General features: G+C 39.4%; 1 long non-coding RNA gene across 1 annotated transcript in view; it reads left to right on the forward strand.

Annotated features, from left to right (window-relative positions):
* The first annotated feature begins 1,416 nt into the window (after positions 1 to 1,416).
* LOC147908588 (uncharacterized) overlaps positions 1,417 to 18,689 on the forward strand; it is a 198,818-nt gene continuing 181,545 nt past the window's right edge. Inside the window, exon 1 of the long non-coding RNA XR_015546080.1 lies at positions 1,417 to 1,664. This is a non-coding gene — a long non-coding RNA (uncharacterized LOC147908588). The remainder of the gene's footprint in view (positions 1,665 to 18,689) is intronic.

The following is an 18,689-nucleotide window of genomic DNA, read 5'->3' on the forward strand; positions in this document are numbered from 1 at the left end:
CGATACAATTACAATGAAAAATAAAAGTACAGATAGGATCGATCGATCGATTATCTTTCATAACGTAAATTCAGCATGTAATTAACTTACGTCGCTCAGGGAAATGAAATACGGTAGAAAAATGCGAAAAATGACGAGTGCTATATTTACTTTTCACACAATATAATAATTTCGCGGTCGATTTAAGATTTTACGTATTAAGATACGCCTCCAAGATAAAATGCAACAAATTAGCGAGAAACATCTTTTAAATAATTCTTTCTCAATTCTCTCATAATAAAAATTCGATTAGTCGTTATGTTTTTTCGCAACTACTTTTCCAGTTGCTTTTTACTAGTCAATTTAGGATTTTGCGTGCTTCAAGACAGAATGCAACGAATTAAGAAACATCCTTTAAATAATTCCGAGTCAATTCTCTGATCATAGGAAAAATTCGATTGGCCGTCATGTTTTTTCGCGACTACTTTTCCAGTTGCCGTTTTCTAGTCCAGTCACGCAAGAACGTGCGCTCGGATTTTTTTTCCTTTTTTTTTTTTACGCGGGTGTTTGCGCGCGAGCACGCGCCTGACTGGTAACGGAGAACGCCTGGGAATTTTCCGCAGGTCCGACCGCACCTATGCAAGAGAGAACGAGAAATCGGATTATTTTTTTCCGGTATATTGCGACGCGGAAAACGCGTCGACGTCACCGTTGCGTCGTCGTTGCGGTCATCATCGGCCTTCTCTACGCGTCGCCGATTTCGCGCACACGTGATAATAAAGTGCCCGCGGGGCTCTCGATCTATCGAGATCCGACGTTACGATCTATGAATCGCTGCGGGCTGAGGCAAGGTGAAATTATCGCGATGTCCTTTGATGGATGTGATTGTCGTTAGACGTTACTAAAGAACCAGTGATCAACAGTGAGTAGCGATCGATGCGAATACGCAACACGTTTGTTCAAATTGAACTTTGACGTTACTACTCTCTTCACTATACCTGTATATCTCTTCACATTTTTCTATCTTTCCTAATTAATGTCAATTATATGAGTTGTATATATATATATATATATATATATATATATATATATATATAAACTTAATCTAAATAAAAGATATCATTCTTTTATTGATCAAGAGTCTTTTATTATTAAATAATATCATTATTATGTATTATTATTATATTGACGCATAATAATTTTTGTTCAACTTGAATGAACTTCGTCAACAAAAACAGGTGATATTGATATTTTTCAAATCGATTTCGACGAACTTTCAACGGATCGCGCGTGGCTGTTCGTGTCCTTCGCTGGTTTTAATACCAGTCGCCTCGGTTGCGTAAGCGATCGATCGGCTAGCGAACCACTACAGTAGACAGTATCGATATACTCGCAGCTTATACTGGAATTGAAACGATTATAAACGATTCAGGTTACGCCGCGGGCAGATTTCTGCTGTGCGCGGATCAGCTTGAAAAAATTCCGAAGCAACGACTCGTCGTTGCACGAGGGTAGGCAGACCGTGGTCAGGAATCACGTCGGTGGGACGAAATGGCACTCGGTTGGATCTGCTCCCGCGGATAATCGATAACAGTGATTAACGGTGCCAACGACGGGAACGGCAAACCAACTGGAATACTAAAAGTACACGTACGGAGGAAGCTGATTGGATCGAAGAGAACAAGGTAAGGGACGCCCTAAGCGTGAATGGTGTAAGTTATAAGTATAATGAAAAACATACACTTTTCTCTCTTTCTCCCTTCCTCTTATTTATTAGAAATTACTAATTGCCAATAATGGCTAAATTAGCAAATTCTTAATTCTCGCGGCTAATAAATATGGCCTTTTAAAAAACCATATAATTGATTATCTCAATTATATAAATTATAAAAATTTTTTATCAATAATTATTAAATATTAAAATACTTAATAATAATATGTTAAAAGAGGTATAAAAGATAATAAATAAATAATATTAAAATATTTTTAAAGTTTCAAGATCAAAAGGCAAAGTATCTTATTTGAAGCTTACTCGATCCATGGACGTATAACCTGATCGCGACAATTCGATCGACTATATTCGATCAGTTGAAGATCGGACATCGATAGTCGCCACATCGACGAATCTGCTGCAGAATGACGCGCGATGATTGGTTTTCGCGGCACGATCTGACCTAAAACCGAGCTCCGTTCGGTTGGCCTCTGCCCCTCCGTCTCTCTTGCTATCCCTGGTCGACTTTACCTCCTTAATCCTCTTTCTCCTCCTCTTTTATTGACTTCTCCCTCATCTTCTTCCTACATTCGTGATCTTAGTAGTGCCGGTTTCTGCGACGCGCTGGGAAAAACGTTGATTTCACTCGTCTGGAATGGTGACACGACAGCGTACACATCGGATTTATACGCGCGATTTCTTCGTCCCTGTCGCGATACAATTGTACAATTGTGGCTTCAACCACAAGGTATTATATGACCATCGCACTGTGGACGGTTATGGATGTCTGGAGAATCTGCCTAGTGTCTTTGAAGAACAATTTTGTAGTCGTGCGAGGTTATATACCAATAATAGCTTACAATTAAATTTCATATACTTTTTTATGTCTCTAATTTTTATACTTTTTAGTGTGGATATGTTCAACTTCATGGTTCAAAATTTACTTCGACAGATCTAATGGATAGGATTATTTTTGGGTTTTCTAATTTCAAAGCGTCATGTCTCTAATAAGTATAAAATTTATGATCCTAGTAATTTGCAGAGATCAGTTTCTACGTACTTATTTAGACTACTTGCTGAGTCAATTCAAGAAAATAAATCCAGTTAGCTATATATATATATATATATATATATATATATATATATATATATATATATCTCGATAACTTATTAAAACGGCTGGTAGTCACGAACGCCTCCGTGCAACCGATCTTCCTTTGCACGTTATAAATACTATTCCAGAGATATATACCGCCTTAAGCGCAATCGACGCAGCACATTTTGCAATTTATTGTGTCACACCAAACGAAACGCATGCATTTGGCCAGCAGATGTTGTCAGCTGCCTCACCTGCGTATGCAGCATTCCGGTGCAACATGCAGTCCTAAACGGTGCGCTGTATCGCGAGAAAGCAACTTCCCGCCCACGTCTTATCCTTTTCATACCATTCTATAGTTACTTATTTTTTAGTCTGGTTACTTTTTATAGAGCCTTCGTACATATCGACATCTGCATTTATGAAAATATTTATATGTCTAATAAAAAATGTTAACATTATAATCTCATTTCTTTGAATAATACATATATTTCCTAAATTATGAAAGCTAATTGTTTATATATATATATATATATGATATTTTATTAACAAATTGGAACAAAAATTCGTTCGATATTTCTTCAATAGATAGTAATGAAAGTATTAAAATTGTTCAAAAGTATGAGACTTCGCTGGTTAAACATTAAAGTTCCTGTCGCCAACGGCGATCAATCACTTTATAATTTTGCATGTAAACGAAAGGCTATCTCAGTATCATCCTATTACATCATATCCTTCAATTATACCAATCGCATTTTCTAAGAAGCAAGTGAGCGATCATTTCCCGATGATGAAATCCATCGAAACTTACCAGCGTTGCGCGTAGAAAGAGGGGGGGAGGAGAGAAAGAGAGGGGGGAGAGAAAGAAAGACAGAGAGAGAAAGAGAGAGAGAGAGAGTGAGTGAGAGGGAAGAGAGAGCAGCGAAGGCTAAGGGGATGAAGTGGGCGGAGATAAAAGTGGTTAAACGTGGCGGAAGAAATAAAGAAATATCAGCGCGGTACAACCGTGCACACTTGGTACCGGTGGCACCAGCCGCAGGTACTCGCGCGACTGCGGATGTGTGTAAGTGAAAAGGGTTAGTCTTGTCGAGGCACGAGAATGCGGTTATGATAATGCACCGGCCACCGTGCTACGCGAAAGACTTCGAAGGTAGACGTGGCGGCAACCTCGCCGGTGGGGAAGAAACTTCTGCATCGCATCGCCGAGATGCATCCTCTTCCTCTCCCGACGATGCGGCGACTCTTACTCCATAACGTACCGGGACACGCCGATAACCGATTTTGGCAAGGAACGGCATCGTCGTCGTTCTGATATCGTTTTCTTCCTCGCAGTTCTACCGCTTTCAGCGTGCGAAATCCGCGAGCGCGCAGATACCATCGTGGCTACGCACGGTGGAAACTTGCTCGAATCTCCCATTGTTCTTCCGAATGGTTGCACCGCGTCGCACCGAATCGAATCGAGCCGCACGTTTCTCGGTCGATTTTATTGTCGTGACTTTTTCGCCGCGCTTCTCGAGAATTTAGCGAACAATTGTCCTGGCTGTTTTATGGCGTCGCCAGTTTTTCTAAGTGGGCACTGTTCTTTATCCAAATTTGGATGAAATGGAGTAGAATAAAACTATTTGACATATGAAATAAAGCAATGATTTTTCTTTTTTTATTAATAAGATTTATTAAGATTCATAATCATTACACGTACAGAAGAACCTTTAGGATTGAAGGTGATAGTGAACCGATTCGTATGCATCTCTGTTGGGCGTTCTCAATCGTGTAGTATCGATAAAAGAACGAAGATAGGAAAGATAACGCTCCGAATGATGTGATATTATGGAAACTTTTGAGCGCGACTCGATAACAGCGACCCAAAATTTCGCTCACATCACATCGAACAGCGCTCTCTTGCACGATAAGTAGCGCGCACTTGGTTTTGCGCGTACAGAAAGAAAAGACCGCTTCGTTGCGCCAGTAGGGCTAGCCACGTGCGCGCGCGCATGAACTAAACGAATAAATTGTTTCCAGTCCATTAACTATTAACCGTACCGGGGATTTGGATTCGAGGTTTTCTCCGAGGTATCGTAAGACAATTCGCCACGAAGAAAAACGAATCGAAGAGACCGATGGTGTTAAAGTATAAGACATGCCGAAGGTGAAGAAAGAGGGAAGAAAAAGAAGATTCTCTTCTGTCAAGAAATAAGAAAGAGAGGTAGCAGATAGTTAAAAAAGAGTAGAAGGGAGAAAGAGAGAGTGAACGAGAGCGGGTATCACTGGTCCACCCGATAGCAGCCACCGCCATCGGTTTTGCCCATCCACTCGGGCGATGAGGTAGGGGTGGTTTTTAAATAATTCCACTATTTCCATGCATATTGCAGGAAACAATTACAACTGTAATTGCTAATAGAAGATTCCAGACGAGGCTAGGTTTATCTCAAGGTTCAAACCCGCTCCTTACCCGCCCATTTTGTTACCCACCTTACCCTCTTCCATCCCTATTGCTTGTCCCTTTGCTCAATATAGCTCTTCTTACTTGCAATCTTCTCAAACTTCCGATTCACCACGACCAATAGCACCGCATTTCTCCTTGTTTTACTTTCTCTCTCTCTTTCTCTTTCTTTCTTTTTCTCTACGAGAATGTAGCGCGATTGTGTAACTAGGTAGACGGTTTTACGACTGTTGGACACACCGTTTTCAACCAACGATTGTTCACAAATATATGTTATTGCAGTGCAAATTGTTATCCATTACGAATGATCGTTTATAATTTCGTATATTCGACCGGCGTTTACAACCTACTACTTTCACGCCAAGTTGCGATTTCGTTTGCTTTCACTAAAATTTCGCCCGAAAGGCTCCTGTAATTGTCCAAGGGGATCTAAACTGCAGTGGCAAATGTCACACGTGCTCTCTCCCTCTTTTGAGAATAGTATTCGTTGAAACGTCAGGGGATCGAAACCGATTGTGACTGATGTAATCATGATAAGCGTGGTTTTCGATATTTTAAATAGACTTTAAAAGACTGAAGTCATCGAATCAACAGCATAAAAAATCAAATGAGAATTATACGAGTTTTATACCGTTTTCACGTGAAGACAGATAGAAAGAAGCGTTTCGTCCGAAGCAAAAATACGAAGAAAGGGAGACGGACTAGCTACGGGAGATGGGTGGGTGGAAAGAAGAGGGTACAGGGGGAAGAGAGAAAAGTGAGAAAAGGACAAACATAGAGAACGAGAAGGAATGGAAGGAAAAAATCAAGCAAATTGGTATGCAGCACACAACAACCGGCGGGTGGAACGAAGGGGGAGTGAAGTTAGGCCAGCTAGGGGTTCCTGCTCCTGGAGGGAGGGTGGGATCAATACTCTCTCTCTTTCTCTTCCTCTCGTCTTCCCTTACACGCCAGCACGTACACGAGAGCGGGTGCGTAGACACGCGAACGCGTACATGCACGCGCTTCCCCCGTTCTCCTACTTTTCTTATTTTCCTTTCTTCCCTCCTTTATCGGTCGTCTCCGCGCAGCAGCCCGTGGCAAATCCCGAAACACACGTAGGATGGAATGAGATCCGCAAATGAAAAGAGAGAAAGAGAAGGTGGATTTGTTGCCGACGCGACGTGCCGATGGATCACTAGAGAGTTGGGATTCTCCCGGTCGCAGAGTTACCGAACTGTGGTATCAGGATAATTATATTCGATCGGAAGGATGCGAGGTACAATAACCCGGTATCCTGTTATTTATACCATTATGTGTAGGGGCGAAATTGTTTCGAACCGTGCACGGTTCCTGGACTCGCAGGAACACGATCATTTGCCGCCGAAAGTATCGCTCACGCAACCATTATATAGTGTACACAGTAACAACAGCGCGATTGATTAATTTAATGGAAGCTCGAGATAAAACGAACCTATAATATTAAATTAATTTTACATTTTAAATGATCTGTCTGTTCGCTTCTATCTCTTAAAAAAATATGAATTTGGGAAAATATTGAATATTTTGTTAAAGACAAATCAAAAAATGAAAAAAATGAAAAAAATAAAAAAATATATGTATTATATTTACTTTTACATGTAACGCACGCTCTTCTCCCTTAAATAGCGCTGTGACAAGGACCGGATGGCAAATTAGCTGGGCATGGAAAAAGCGAAGAATGGAGGTTGCGACTATCCTTCCATGGAATTTCGCGAGAAAATTTCAACGAGCCCGTACTAATATAATTACGATATTCCGCCAGAGCGGAATATACCGTGAGATTAACAAGGCATACATTCTTGTGAAACACCGGGCAAGTGGCGAAATCACCCTAATTCGAAACCAGGTCGCCATTTTGCGCTAACATTTGCTCTTTTCCTTGTCGGAAAAAGGTAGAAAATTCGCGAAGCTCGATGGTTGGCCTAAGTCATTTCGTTAATGAGATCACTCTTCTCCCTTTATAATTAAGCTCTTTGATGGCGTAAGCTCATACTTGGTAGCTTTGACGCTGTAAGAAGAAGCAGGAAATGAAGATGACAATGAAGATGACTTCTATGAAAAATATTGTGCAATATTGTATATACCCAGTTTACACGAGACGTACGTTTTAAGCAAACAAATTACTATTAATTGTGATATAAACCTGCATGATTTAGAAGATAAATTTTTCTTAAGAATGCGAATTCCCGATAGAGAGGATGAATAAGCGAAATGGATGAGAAAGGATAGACGAAAACTAGGAACGTGCGAGCGGTCGGTCACGTCCTGGGTTAATGCTGCATGCAGCAAAGTCACTAGGTTTATTAAACCGTGGAAGGAAGAACGGAAAGGAGTTGGCGACTAACTTTGAAGTCGCGCGTCGAATTAATGCATTAAAGCGGTAGCGCTTTCTTGCGGGTAATTTGTCTCAATGGCGATTAAGCTCGTGAAACTTGATTAATCTGTACCACCAAAGTTTTCACGAAGTCAAAAGCTTGTATTCCCATGTATTTATCATTCAAGATAGACAAGTTTGTATTCTCATGTACTTATCATTCAAGATAGACAAGACATAAAGAGTTTGATACTTACTCTTCAGTAGTATAAGTTTTGTGTATGAGAAAAAGTGAACTATTTATCGTGATTTATTTAGCGAAAATTAAATAAATACATCCTATCAACTGTTTTCTGGTTTTAATTTTATCACGCTATTCTTGTCGAGAAATTTATAAACGGGATCAAATTACAGTTGATGATATTTGATAATGGAAACTTTAAAATCAACTTCCTGCATGAAACGGCAATAATATATTTATTTTATTTCTAAAAATAACAATTATAGCATAAACATTTTGCATACGATTTGATATTATTCATGATTAAATAGAAATTTATAGGTACATATCAAATTATACAAATCATCTCGATTAAAAACACGCGAGTTAAAATTTTACAAAACTGTTCACTTGAGTAAACAAGTTGATGTTTCTATCATCATACATATCAATCTATCATTAAAATTTTTTTATTTCTTTATAAAATCTTATAGATTTATATATAACACAACATACAAATACAGACAAGGCAGTAAAATTTCAGTTATCAAATGTTGGATAAACAAAATTTTCACTAATGAATGTTTTTAATTCAAGTTTTATAAAAAAATATTTTTATAAAAATCAAAATAATTATACACACGTTTTATAAAACATAAACATAATTTTCTACGCTGCAGCTTTCAGCTAAATTTAAAAAATTTTAAAAATCAAGCATCTTGCAACTAGCCAAGTATAGAAAAGTAAAATATAACGAAAGATATGAGTCTTGTAAAATTCCACTTCAGGCGCGATTAACATAACGAAGAATCATCCGTTCGGGCATTTCCTGTTGAATGACCCGACAACGGAAGTCAGCAGGAAAAATCGGCGACATAGAATAATACGCACCGGCAAACAATGCGAAGTCTTTGCACATGGTATCGCGCGGCCAAGAGTTCACGGCTGTTGCCTGGGTTAGGGGTTAGGATTTCCGATATTATTTATTTTGGGGCCAAGGTTAACCACCTGACCTGATCATACTCCAAGTTATTTTAACTTGAATCACATAGACTTCCTCTATTAGAAAAAAAAAACAAAAGGGACGTCTCAAATATAGCATAAAGCTACAAAAATATTTATTGTTTCGAAAATTATCCTCAAATATCTTTTCAACTGAACTCACTTTAACTAGACTCACTTCAAATGATTTAGAATATAAATAATTTAAAATCTGATTTATCACGATCAAGTACTAATAATATACATAAGAAATTCTGAAAAAATCTATTGCGTATCTTGTTAATGTCGTTGCTTATTTTGCAGTGTATTTTTTTAAATGTATTATCCTTTGCGTGACACCGTGGCAAATAAATTTTCCTAACGATCGCGCGCAGTAACTTGTGCTGGCATTGATTTTATCCGAGTATAACATCTGGGAGCTTAGTGACAGGTACTGTGCCGCAGCAGTTGGTAACCGCCCATGGAGAATGGGAAGCTGATGGGTGAGGAGCGAAAAGGATGAGGAAAGTCGGTGGTTATGGTCAAAACGCACAATAAATAATAATAATTGCCGCTACGTGTTTGCACAATGCAGCCCGTCGCTTAGGCTGCTACATCGGTACAAAAAGATGGCTCGTATAGGCCATAGCTATGACTGCAGTTATGCTCGCGCGCTGGAAGGAAGCGGCGATTTTTCTATGAGGAGATTAAACGATCCTGCTCTCCCTCCTGTAGGCGAGAGAGAATTTTGCGTTGAAAGAGGAAGAAACCATTGAAACGTGAATACGCGACGAGAAAAAGCGCTTTTAAGAGTAATATCGCGCGGATATTTAAAATTAATGGTACGTAAAATGACCGCACAAATTTTTTAATCCCATATTGCAAAATTTTCGCGAATATGGATTACCAAGTTTATGGAGTAAAATATTTTTCATGCAAATGACGCTTGGTGCGCTGAGAGCTGTTTCATTGCAATACTCGACCGGTGACCCTTTTCGGGATTAATTAAAGAACCTTGCGGCGCGTTCTTGGAAGAACGGTGACTACAACGGCCGGTGTCGCTGTCGGCCAGCACAGGATCGCATGTTTCGGTCTAAATTCTTCGTGGTCTACATCGGTCATAAGAAAGCACCAATTTGGCGTCGGATGCACGAAAGTCCAACCACGTCGTTACGAAAATGCTCGAGCAGTTTTCCAAGCTCGTCAGAACTCGGTCAGAGAAGAAGAGAGAAAGAGAAGAAAAAGAGGGAGAATACCGGTCACACAAAAGAACCGCGTACGGATATGAATTCTTATTTTACCGATGAGGTAAAATATTGAAGCCGGTCGCATCCACCGGGGTGGGTCCACATCCATAAATAAGATTTCATCGTGTAATACGTAATATCGCGTGCGCCCTATCCATTGTGTATTTTTATCTTCATTCACTTTGCATAATTTCGCCCGCGGACCGCGTACTCGCCCTTAAATCGAGCCGCGGCGTCGTTCCACGTTGCGTAACCGAGAAAGATTGATCGATAACATCGATAATGTTTTTTTTTTTTTTTTTTTCGTACGAATCTAGTACTTCCGACTAAATCATTGTGAACAATTTTTCAATTGTTGTCTTACATAGGAACTTATAACAAATTAAGTGTGTATTCTAAGTCAATAACAAAGGCATTTTGTTTTCTAAAATGTTCGATGTTAAACAGTCAACGGAGTCCTTATTCAAAGATCAAAAGCTATGGAGAACCGCTAAAACTACATTCGCACTATTCGTTGAATGCTACTACGTGTTCTTTTTCCATTCTAGTCGTAAAAAAAATATATGAAAAAAATGCGCGCAGTGAAATTCCCTTGGGGAATACCGCGTTAAACGAGGGAATTAAGGCAGCTGAAGGGCGCTTGTGGTTTTTCATCATTCTTCATCTTTTATTCGAAGTAGAAGCACGCGATTCTCGGGACTCGGAGATGTCGGTGATGCCACGTTCCTAACGCGTATAAGCATAACTAGGTAATCTAGAAAATTGGCGAATAAATCTCGCGAAGAAGCGCATGCACTATCTGTAAAAAAATTTGTAAAAAAAAGCGAAACACATAAACGAATCTACAAAAATTATATTTTATCATTATCTATAAATTCATTTAGAAATGTAAAATATAAAATATAAACTACTTTGTTATATTCGAATAATTGAATTTATAAAATAATCTAAATTCCAATAAGAATTTCACTTTCCGTTAGCATACATATACAGACACGTAGGTACTATTCCCGACGATATTGCTTGCAAAACTCGCTATTCCACATCGCAAGACTGCATCGAGCGGAATAAGTAATCCAATCGGAAAGAGAACGGATCTTTTTGACTATTTACTTCGATTCTTATCGCATCGAGATTCTCTTGTGCGAGATTGCGCGATTTCCTCGGGGAAGAGTTCAGTGTGCAAGGGATCGGTTCGACGCGCGGAACCCCCATTCTAATGTTTACCATTTATCACGGAGCTCCAGATTGCCTTCCGGATGACAAAGAATCATGTGTAGGTTGCACTCCTTCTCTACTCTCCGTTCCTTTATATGACGCCCTTTTTTATTTTGCGGAAATGCGTGCGTGCCGGTGCATAACTTTCAGATGTCGTGTGGGCTTTATCGCGCGGACACCTGTCCTACTTACAGACTCGTTATTATCGGAACCTCTTATCTCGTGCCTCTGCCAATCTTTTCAAAGTGAAGGATTGCATCGTCGCGTTACTCGCCAGCTACTCGCCAACTTGTTTTCACAGCAAAATTAATAAAAGAAAGAAGGTAAGTATGCGAGAAACGAAGTGTACATTAATTCAATTACGTTGAATTCCCCTATACAGTTCCTTTCACTTTCACACAAACCCAGATCTAGATTACTGAGAATATAGATAATTACGTCTGTTAAAAAAAATGAATTTTTATGAAAAACGCATGCACTTAGCCTGTAAATGATTTTCTTAAATAGCAAATCATGTCGCATAGTTAATTCATTCGGACAATTCGTATTATTTTTTGTCGTACTCTTTTTTTTATGAAAAAATAATTATTAAAAATGTAATGAGTCGATTTTTAGTTGCTTATTATCTCATTGTATTATTCAATAATCAATTTTCACACTGGAAAAATCATCCCTCAATTGCATAGGGCGTTTCATAGCTGGATGCGCGTCGGGCGGACCATCGAAAGCATCGAATACCTATAATTAAACATATAGAATCAATTATATGATGGGGCTGAGAAAAAAAATTTCTGCATAGTCGATGCTATCCAGTGCTCTGTGGCATGCACGACGCACGTACGAAATAGCATTTAGTTAGGCCCAGTTATGGGATCCCGCTAGATTAGGGGTTATTAGGTGTTGGTGTCCCTGTGTTTCGAGTACGGCCCCTTACAGAGTGCTGTTTAGATCGGGCGTGTGTGTGCTGTGTTTTCGGTTTCGACGTTTTTGGGCCTCGCGGTCCCTGGCAGCCGCGTAACGTGTTATTACATGTCTGGCGGTCTGAGGGCCAAGAGGAAAGAAGAGAGCACGAGAAAAAAAGAAGGATCAGGAGAGGAAGGAACGAGAGAGCAGGATGGTGCGTGGCTCCACCTCAACTACAGCAACCCCTGAGCCAACTAAATCGAGGCCCGTTGTACCTCGCGGGCACAGAGTGCCATCAGTGTCTCTCAATAAAGATTATACAAATTGCTTAAAGACTCTTGGAAACGATTGCAGTATGTCCTCCTTCGGACGCCTCATCGATAAGAGAAGATTACAGAGAACGAAATAATGGCACATAATGCTTAGGTTGCAAATGTAGACAAGTTATAAAAATAGATATTATTATTATTGAATGTTAATAATATTAAATTTTATTATTATTAGTTATTATTATTATTATTAATAGTAAGTTATTAAGTAAGTAAAATCGAATGTTTAGGTCTTATGTTAAACATGGAGGGAACGGACTGACATTTCTATCATAGCTGTTATTTTACGTGTATATCGTGGAATAAAAAATAAGAGTCTATTATATATACAGGGCGAACGATGAAGGGGAGGCACTTTTAAAGGAAGCGCGATTAAAGGAAGCCTCGATCGTTCTTTCATGGCTATGATGAATTTCGTCATTTCGCTAAAACAAGGCAAAAGCGCAGCGATGCTCTGGGCGAATCTTTATTATGCGAGGATAGGGTTGCAGGTCGTTATATTATTCAATAGCTATGGAGTCGGGGAGAAGAAGCGTTTCTTCCAAGAAGCCGATGTAGTTTCAGATAATAGACCGGTGAATTGGGATATAACGTGTCTTAAATTGTCTAATGAGTGTCCGAAGGGTATTACGAGTCCAAGGTCACTCTATTTTTTCACAGAAAGGACTATTATCTTAGAAATGCATCGAGATAAAATATTAGTGAGATTAAATCTCAATAAATTGTGCTATAAAAAGGATCTGTACTTCCTATAATTTTCATACTATACGCTATGAAGTCATCATGTTTTTGAAAAACATGTTTGTCAACAGTTTGAACTATCAAACAATTTGTTATTCATCATCCTTTATCATTATAGTGATAAAGACTCTCATTTATCGAATATATGTGTAAAGCGAATATATTTGAATATATTTGCGGTTTTTTAAAAATAAAATTATTGAACTTGAATTTCGTTCTTTTGCAACGAAAGATTCTTCCTATGGCCGATCGTATTTTGAATCCTTCGCAAAGATAGAATAGGCAATGCGTCTTGTTGAGAAGAAGGGAACTAAAGGCGCGCGGGATTCGATCGATTTTTAAAGTAACCGCAATATTTGACAGCTATAGACCATGGTTTTGGCGCCACCTGTTTCACGACCCTCCGCCCTCCACTCATATACACACACATACACAATAACATAATGTATATATATGCATATATATGCGTTTCACGACTCACACACACACGTACGAGAGAAAGAGGGAAGTAGAATCCACTGGCGCGCGTCTGCGGTCCATGAGTAACTGCACCATGCCGGAAGACACGCCGCCAATAAGTGAACATCAGTTGTGTTCAACACCCTCGCTTTGTTCCACCCTCATCGCGCGCTTACGCACCATTCTGAAATCCAATGGCCCACGACATGCCGCAACGATCTCGATTCCAAGGCTGTCAAATCTATGCGATCAATTCAGTACTTCAGAGCTTGTATTTTTTAAAAATAAAACTACTCCTATGAACGCAGAAGAAAGTCACGTATCGAAGAAACGGATCAATATAACTAATAATCTGTAGATTCATAAATTGAATAAATTATCTACTTTAAGATTATGTTCTCTCTCCTAAAACTAATTATTGAATATTTATTAAAAAATTTGTCAGTTTGTAATTATTTGCAGTTACAAAAATAGGACAAGAATCAATGCTACATTGTAAACAAATTGGTTACGGAATCCACCTGACCGTGAATAGCTGAACGAAAGTTGAGTACGCAAGAAGGAGAATTGAGTTGACAACGTCAATGATGTATGTAGGAATGACCTCGAAGTCCGTGGGCGAGACCCTCCTGCGAATATATCGAGGCCTTTGGACGACATTGCGGTGTTATATGCGTAGTGTGGCACGGAGAGACATTGATTTATATGAGCCGAGAGTCAACGGGCTCGTAGAACATCTCGACCTTCTTGGAATATCCTTCGGCAGCGAATCTGCCACGAATTTTCCAAGCAAACTCTTCAAAGAAATGACTTTTTTTCAAGGAATGAGTCAGCTAAGCTGTTTTTTCATGAAGAAAAAATAACAATTTCCAACATTTTAGTCAAATAGTATTTTTTCTCAATTGTAAATGTGTAAAAAATTATTTTTTGTCTATTTGTTTGTATATTAAATTTAACAATATAATTTAAAACATTTTTTCTACAAATATGATTATAATAAAGTTAATAACATTTGCTCTATATTCAAAATGTACCACAGTCGAGAAAACTCACGCCAAAATCGAATATTATGTTCGCAGAGGATCGCAGGTTAAGTTCGGGGGTTAGTTTAGATAGGAATTTACGTATCGACTCGATTTTGACGGAACGTGGACATTATTTATTTTAACCCCAGCAGTATGGCCGATCGGATGGGACGATGGGTGCATTCTTACCAGGAGTCACGTATCCTAGAGGTGGTCGGAGGGGTGACGATGGAAGGCGATATATTGGCATACCTAAACCAAAAAGAATTTCCAACGTGTACGTATCCTCGTTCATCGTGGACTTTGTCCTCCTCGTTTTCTCGAAGCGCACGTCTTTCTGTCTGTCTATCTTTGCTCGTTGTTGGTCAGACTTCTCGCCGAAGCAACACGCTCAATTGCGGATGTCGAGGGTGTGATAGATGTCCTTCCGGCGTAGGAATGCGAGACGAGCCTGATGGAATGGAGGATGACACGTAGCGGAAATATTCGCGATCCCAAAATACCGATTCAGGAAATTCAACGTATACAAGCATTTTTTTGCAAGTTATTCTAAAAGTTGCAGAATTTCTCACATTTTGGATAAATTTAATCAAACATTAATCATGTTTGTATAATTTTAATCGAATTAAATTAAATAAAACTTTATAGTATTATAAGAACTAAAGAACATTGAAAAACAATCAATGATATTGTGAATCGAACATACTTTTTCATGAGATAATGCAAAAGATGTTTTTTTTATCATAAAGAAATGTTGCTTATCATATTCGATGCGATGAACATCTTGCGAATAAAACACGAGCCAGGCGTAGGCCGAAGTATAATCCAGGGTGGCACATAAAGCGACGTTCATCACGTACAATAGACAGCCATGAAGCAAAATGTTGAGCCGCGGCCGTAAACTGGAAATATGTCAAAGATAATAAAACAATTAGCCATAAAACATAACGACCCCCGTATGTGCCGTATATCCGATGTGATGCTGCGCGGTCGGTGAAGAACGATGAATGCGAGCAGCGGGAATGGCGCAGGAGGCCACAGGATGGCACGGCGATTGTAAGTGGAAAAAAGTCACCCGAAACAATGAAGCGAAGGGAGAGTATCCAACATCGATGTCTCGGGGAAGGAAGGGATTTACATATGTTTTCGTGGTAATAAGTGTTTCTCCTACAATCCTGTGCGTATTTCATGTAATCGCCCTCGAGATAAATATTGCCAGAACGTGCCAAGTAAATCGACCGTTTCCATATGCGTTATAAATGCATTATGCGCCGATTCAACGACTATCACATGCCGTGGTTCGATTCAATGACTATTAATGACGAATACAGGTAGTGTGATCGAGTGGATTGTTGTAAGTTGGAGTTAAATATGCCACGAAATAAATATAAATCGAAAACGGACTTTTCTTTCGTTGATATTAGTTACGAAAGAATTTTTGAGAAAGTGAGAGTAGGTTTGCAAAATCATGTCACGAACTCAAGGTCGTTCGAATTTCAGTCGAGAGAATAGGACGGCGAAAGAAAGAGGGAGAAGACGGGAGCCTAAAGGAAAGACCTTGGTCGAAGTGCGACTAGCGCGGCCGGAATGATAAATCGCTCGCGACGAAAGAGTCGCGAAAGAGTATTTAAACGAGACGATTCTCCTCGGACGCAGTGAAGAGATTAAAGCCACCGAATAAGTAATGTAGCTCTTAATAACAGTCACGTTACAGAATCCGGATCATAATCGCCACGGATGTCAACGCAACTAATTGCAGAGAGCATTATCTTTTACATGGCGCGCTCTTTAATAATTACTTCGTTTTTGTTTCTTTCAATGTTATTGATAGTTTCAATCATATATCGACTTGTCGAAGAAAATAAGGAGAGCAAGAATTTTAACTTTCGTAATATTAATTATCTTCATTTTATGTAGAGTCAGATTTCTTATTTAGCACTTTTATTGAACCAAATATTCATTTACACAAGTCTTCTGATAATTTACGTCAATATCGTGTTGATGATTACGGACGAAGGAAAAGAAACGGCTTTGAGGGTACATTTATTTCGACAGCTTGTCAGCTCCTAATACAAAGTGAATTCCTCGAGAAAAGAAAATGCGTTTCAGGACCAAGGGGGAGAAGGCTATCGAGCGAACCAAGGGATTCGTGGTCCTTTTCCGGCAGGGTATACACACGATGCACGGTCGCGCTGCATCAGCTAGGCAGTAATGAATTCGGAGATAAATGGCCGGAGATACCAGCCAATATGTAGAACTGTCGTTCCTTCGTTCCGTTCCTCGGACGCTTTATCGCCCGGGAGAGAAAAGAAAGGAACAGGAATGGTCTCTAGCAACTACCAGTCGCCGCATAACGTCTCCTTCCACGGGATCGTGTCTTTAACATATGAAAACACGTTGTCAGATAGCAGCCGCCGCGGGGTATACCAGTTCCGCTAACACACGGATCTTTCCTGGTGGGGAAATTTATTAGACCGGAATACGATTTAGAGTTAACTCTGCGGACATCTTGCCCTCGTGTTGTTTGAGCAAAACTGGTTCTGCAATCGATACACTATTAATACACATGATGTTATTCGCACTACGATCTAGAACTAGACGCATTTCATAACTGCAAATATCAATTCTTCTGCTACTAAAAAATAAGTTTCCTCCGAAAACATTAGATCTAAGCGGTTTTCCCACCATTAAAGTAAATAATTTTTTCAAGTAAATAATTTTTATTGTGATAGTTCAGGATTAAAATAAAGCGTGCTGGAATGGCGGCATAATTTTGTTCGAGTATATAGTAAAAAAAAGTGGAGAAAAAGGAATTAAAGAAAGTATATAACAACAAACGAGGAGACAAACGCAGCTCATCTCTTGCGATTCTTTTATAAGTTGTACAGGCAGGTCGATGTAATAATACCGTTCGACACAATGCATGGTAACATACTGTAACGGTTTTAGAGAGAGATAAAGCAAGGAAGCGAGAGAGAAGCTTCGCCTTTTGCCACTTGGTTCGTTTCCGGGATCGCGTCTCGAAATAGAAGTTGCAAACCACGACGCATCATTCTCGTTTTAACGCAGTTTTATGGCCTGCCTACGAGCTATCGGTTCGTTTGACGGCTATGAATCTCATCGTCGCCATCAATGTGGGTTTTTGACCACCGGCTGTCAAGCTCTCCGTACTCACGCGATTTGCGTACTTCGAAACCGAGAAAACGTCGTCGTAAAATTTATACAGCCAAACGGTATATGTTATTAGAAACATATCGGGTTTAATGCATTTGAAAGAAATGACAGCAGAAATTCGCAAAAAAATACATCACATTACAGCTTTCCACAAATTTAAATTTCGCTTAATTTACAACGAGAAAGTTTTCACAAATATTTTGAAGATTATAAATAATTCTTCTTAAAAAAATGCTGTCCTTATCATTATGACAATCCGTCATTATATTGTTACTCCAATCTTAGCAAATGCAAATGATGGATAGCAGATTTGATCTTCCTTAACGTTAAAACAACATCGCATTACCAAATGTTGCCAAGGATGTAAAAGAAAGTTACGAGCAGTGGAAGTTACAGCATTGTCTGCAGACCACTTTACGAAGTTCTGGTTCTCCTTATCAAGGCTCGGAGAAATGGTGACTCGACTGAGCGAACTAGCTTGTGACAAATCTTAGCGGGGATGCTTAAGCGCATAAAGCTCTCTCTTATCCCGAAAGGCGACGGTAGTCTTGGGAGGGTGAGACGTTGCTATATTTTCCATTTCATGCCGCTCATCTGTTCCTCCATCTGAGAATTTCGGTATACGAGTTTTTGGAGTCACAATATACGCTCAAGAGAAGAGAAACAAAAATTGTAGCGGTTCAGTAAAATGATTCTATTAATTTTTCCATCGGGAGCGGCACTCGTGCATGCCACCCCACGCTTCACGTGACATCATCTTTCAGATCTTTCCCCGCCGTTATTCTGTTGCAAAATCGTGTTCCAAATATTCTTCAGTTATGTTACGATTAT

The sequence above is a fragment of the Acromyrmex echinatior genome, chromosome 9, assembly GCF_024713525.1.
Source record: "Acromyrmex echinatior isolate Ae372 chromosome 9, ASM2471352v2, whole genome shotgun sequence".
Lineage (NCBI taxonomy): Eukaryota > Metazoa > Arthropoda > Insecta > Hymenoptera > Formicidae > Acromyrmex > Acromyrmex echinatior.